A 5297-nucleotide genomic window follows, 5' to 3' on the forward strand; every position below is an offset into this window, starting at 1 on the left:
TAAATATATTATAAATAAAAAATATTTATCATTTATAATAATAATATTTTTTTAATTTGATCGCTTTTAATATATGTATAATATTAATACATATAATAATAAACAATTTATCATTCACATATAATACAAGTCTTATTTATAATACATTTATCACACATTTTAATATATTTATAATACAATGTATCAATTACTTAAAAAAAAATTAAAAATACAAATATAGTACATATATATTTCATATTTAGTTCACTTTTAATAAATATTGCAAATTTAATATAGTATTACTATAAATGATAAGTAATAAATAAAAAATAAAAAAATATTACTAAAATTAGTAATTATTTCTTAAAAGGCATTCATGCATAATTTTTTAAAGGAAAAAGCTTAAGTATGCCTTCGAACTTTCAGAAAATAATTTATGTTATCTTTTAAAAATTTGTCTCATCTATGTCATTACCATTTAAGAAAAGACTCATTTATTCTATTATTTTTTACCAATAATTTTACAAAATCATTTTGACACGTCAACAATTATAATTCGGTCACTTCATTAATTTTTTTGTAAAGAAAATCAAAGTTATGAATAAAAATTGAATTAAAATAACCCACCCAAATAAAGACCCATTCAAATTTAAAATATCCCTAATTTTATTTGGGTGAGTTATTTAATTCAATTTTAGTTCATATTTTTAATTTTCATTAAAAAATTGATGACGTGGTAGAATTATAATTTATCACGTGTTAAAAATAATTTTGCAAAACGACTATTAAAAATAATAACATGCATGAACCTTTTTTAAATGGTAAAGATATAAATAAGTCATATTTTTAACGAATGACGTAAATGAAAATTTTCTAGGAGTTCAATAAAATATTTGAGCTTTTTTCTCATTGGTAATAACTCTAGCAACGGGCACTTGGTTGAGCCGCCAACATTTTCGCCGGCCGCTTCACTCTCCCATGTCGTCGAACTAAACCCAGTCAACAACTCAGGTAATGTTATTCTACAATTTGTATTTTTCTTATTTGTGTTTTCCCTGGCTGTAGGTATTAAAGAGTTGAATTGATTTATTGGGTTTCATTGGGATATTGACTGAGTTACTCAGAGACCTGAATTGAGTAACATTCATATAATTGACTTGTAGTGATTTGGTATCAAGCAATAACTGCTATTATACTTCCTAACCATGTTGCCACTGTACTAAAAAATCAAAAGAACCCGTTAAGGGCACTAGAAATATTCACTTCAGTGAAAAATGAAAATGGGTTTTAGCCATAATTTGTTTACCTGCTGTTGTCAGATATGAAATTTAAAATTTATGTTGTCACATATAAATCTTATGTTGAAACAGATGTAGCTACCGTTGCTGCAAATGAATTTTCTGTTGCCACAAGTGAATCTTATGTTGTCTCATATGACCATTTTGTTGCCCTAACACATAAGTGAGATGTTACAACATATGATAACTCTGTTTGAATAGGCACCAACATATAACTCAAATGTGGCAGCATATGATACATCTTTCAACAAATGAAATATATGTAAGACAACTGAACATATTTATATTTCTAAAATTATATCAACAAAATGGCCACAAAAAGAATAACAAAAGTAACAAAAAGAGACTTTTCAATAAATGTTAATAATAAATAAATATATCCTCAAAATTAGGGTTTTTTTGGGTTTGTTGATTTTCTTTCAAAAACAATAAATAATAGTCACCATAACATCATTATTCAATTTTTACATCTATAGAACAATTTATTGTTCATTAATCTAAGAAAAAAATTTAGCATTGTTTAGAAATTGTAAAATATTTTCAAAAAATAACTTACCCATTTATACGTCAAAGACAATTTCAGTTCATAAGGAGGACAGAGTCATGATTGGTGATCAAGAGGAAAATAATGAAAATAGTTGGAGAGGAAGATAATGGAGATAGTCGAATTTCTAAGGAAGAAGAAGAACAAAAGAAGGAACCCTTGAAGAAGAAGGAATGCCTTTTTAATGGTTTGGATTGAATTATAGAAGAAATGTTTTTTTTTTATATTATAAAAGATTAGAAAATTTTAAAATTTTAATTTGGTCCAAAATTTACTTAATTACATTTTAAAAAAGACTTCACCACCTTTGTTCAATTTGTCACAGGCTAATTCAATTAAGTTGATCCAATGCTCAATCAGTCGGTGATGTTTCCCAAGTCAATCCAAGGGAAGTATCCTGGATGCAGCTCTCAGCACTCATAGGATCAGGTAATTCAACAACATGATTCATTCTTCCTCAGCATCCGAAAATGCAAAACTCATAAGAACCTTTTGTTCGCAAAGTAAGCTGATAAAATGGGGAAACTCAAGCCTTTTTCTTATATAGATTTGTATGAAAATTTTGAAATATTAATTTCTTTTTTATCAGTGATCAGATACTGTAAAAAATATTGAAGATTTTAGAACAATATAAATGTTATTTCTATAATTAGATATTGTAGAGAATCGCATGTAGAGTGTTTTATATCACTTTTAGAGGTTTCTTCCTGAAATGTTATACAAGTCCCTCCCCCACCCCGGGGGTTGTAATAATATATCATACGTATTGAAAAAGTGATGAGAGTGAAAGGCATTTTCTGGTCTGTCTACCAAAACATTAATAATAGTTTGTGTTTTCTGGTGTTGCTCATAATTTTGCCTTGTTAATTACTTTTACAAAAGTTTTAGCAGGATGCTTTTAAAGAGATTATACAGCTAACGACCTGAGCGCAGATGTGCATCAAAAAGGTGGGATTATCCACCTGATCCCTATACTAATTACCATTTCTCATTTTATGATAGATAATTTTCTTGGCCATTCCATGGTTGTGCTATTGGTACGTGTTTAGTACAGTGTTTTACTTCTGTTACTGTTCTATTGTGTTCTTCAGTCTACATTGTACCATGTATGTTTGTGTACATTGACCCAAATTGAAGACTAAGATATTACCTTCAATAAAAGAACTGTGATTAATATTTTCCCTAAAAAATCTGGCACAAAACGGAAAACGAATGCAAACCTACTAAAACAAATGGGTACTATTAAAAGAGGTTTTAACCAAACTAAGCCATTATATAAAGCCATTCACCAAAATAATATGTTTTTCTAAAATTTTACAAATCTAGTATAAACGTATTCCACAGTAACGTATTAGGATATATTTTATTTTTTAAAAGTTGATGGCGTCAGATTGATATACGTTACTCACAGTAACGTTTTAGGAGTAAAACGTTACTGAAAATAACGTTTTAAGAGTAAAACGTTACTTCCAGTAACTTATATCAACCTAATGTTGTTAGTTTTTAAAAAATAAAATATACCCTAAAACGTTACCGTGAAATACGTTTATACTAGTTTTGTAAAATTTTAGAAAAATATATTACTTTGATAAATTATTTTATATAATGACTTAATTTGGTTAAAAAATCCTATTAAAAAGGAATAAAATCCTTTTTAGGGTAAGACTTTTCTTTATCAACGTTATATCTCTTTCAAGAATCTCTCTGTACTCCCAAAGAATAATGTTATATATCCAGATTTGCTAGAATTTTTTCATTTCAAGTAACGAAGAAAATTTGATTTTCATTTTGCGTAATGACCAGCTCCACTTTGTCAATACATAAAAATATCCCCTTTTGATGTTGCTATGAGGATTACAATTTTTGTCATGTTTTTGTGTTCTCCTTGCAACATTTCGTTAGTAGTTTTGTTTCTTTGTAAGCAGTTTATGACCGTGTTGCCAAACATTCACTTATAGTCACTTGTTCTGAATGCAGAGATCTTTTTCAGACATGTCCCCTCTCCTAACATTCACTATTAACCATGTGATTGTCTGTTATTCTCCTTAAACAACACTTCAAAGTAAATATGTACAGAAAAATGCAAGCCTTCTTAGTAAGTATTATCGATGTGATCTCATTTACAGAATTTAGTCTGAGTATTTTTTTTGAATTACGAGGGATTATTTTTTTATATGGATTTATTCACTTTTTAGTGTAGGATATGCATGTAGCTGTAGGATTCATGATATTGCATTATAACCTAGCATCCCCTGTCAAGCCTATCGCTGAAAGACGAGGGTTCATTTATATTTGGTAGATTCTATAAGTAAGAGGCAGGACTTGTTGTAATAGTTTTTGAGCTTCATTTTTTCCGTACTCCCACCAGCTTACAAGAATATGTTTCAAGGGGATGCAGCTGCAAGAGAAAGGCACAAAAGCAGAGAATTTCATTCAGGATGATTAGAAAAATGACTTTACTGTATCACTGACCTTTCCTCTTGGTGACAATCTGTTGGTTCTTTTCTTGAATCTATGGAGGAAAGTGTTGCTGGACATATTTATCAGTTAATAAATATTCCTATCTTTAGCCTTATGTCATTCCTATTATAGCTTATTTTGTGATGCTTGTATCACTTGCATGTTAAGGGAACACAGGTTCATGTTGATGAAGGTGGCACTACACAAACGCATGGAGGTGTATATTGTTTCATCTTGCCAGCTAGATGTATATTTCTATCACCTCCCTGGTTACAGTTTAGTTTCTGTGTGCAACAAAGATCTTATCAACATGAACTATGAACTTATTTATTTAGTTTTTATCACTTCCCTTGTAATATCACTAAAATGTGTTTTCTATTTCCGCCCAACACTTAATATGTTTAATGTCACATCTTTAATGTTTTGGTAGAACGTTTTGATACTCATTAAAATATTTATGGAAAAAGAAATAGAAGTGTTGTTACCACAGGACATTTGTAAAGATTGGTAATTTTCAGCACGAGTTTCTGATTTGGGTTCCGCAAAGGAGGTTGATGTCAATTCCAAGAGAATCAAGTCATGTAGGTCGTACAGATACATTGACCCAGGTTAGTAGATTAATTTGAGGTAGGTCATAAGGAAAGTCTTAAGTTCTAAGTATTTGATCATCGATTCAAATGTCTTTCGAGTTTTTGATATATTTTTATAAAATTATATATGATTTGTTAACTAATTCCTATTTCGACTTGTTTCCAGTTTGAAGAATTGAATTTCAATTTATTAATCAATTTTTTCTATTCTTGTTGTACTGGTTTATACGTATGCATTTGCCCTGCAAATTCCTTTTGTAGTGACCATGTGTAAACCAGACTAGAGAATCAAAGTGGTAATTTGGATGATTTGTAATTCAAATGAATATAATTTGCAGATCAAGTATCTTTGACGCCAAGGCTTGATTTGCTTTGATCAAGACCTTTGTGAAGCTTGTTTCTTTGTATGACAAAAAATGGGCTGGG

The 5297-nt window shown here is 29.3% G+C and overlaps 1 long non-coding RNA gene across 1 annotated transcript; it reads left to right on the forward strand.

The window, feature by feature from the left end:
• The first annotated feature begins 891 nt into the window (after nt 1-891).
• Nucleotides 892-4710, forward strand: LOC104644966 (uncharacterized). The gene is made up of 5 exons (XR_002026309.3): nt 892-990; nt 1861-2008; nt 2147-2250; nt 2713-2769; nt 4190-4710. It is a non-coding gene; the product is annotated as an uncharacterized lncRNA (long non-coding RNA).
• The last annotated feature ends 587 nt before the right edge of the window (nt 4711-5297 follow it).

The sequence above is a fragment of the Solanum lycopersicum genome, chromosome 12 (assembly GCF_036512215.1).
Source record: "Solanum lycopersicum chromosome 12, SLM_r2.1".
Taxonomy (NCBI): Eukaryota; Viridiplantae; Streptophyta; class Magnoliopsida; order Solanales; family Solanaceae; genus Solanum; species Solanum lycopersicum.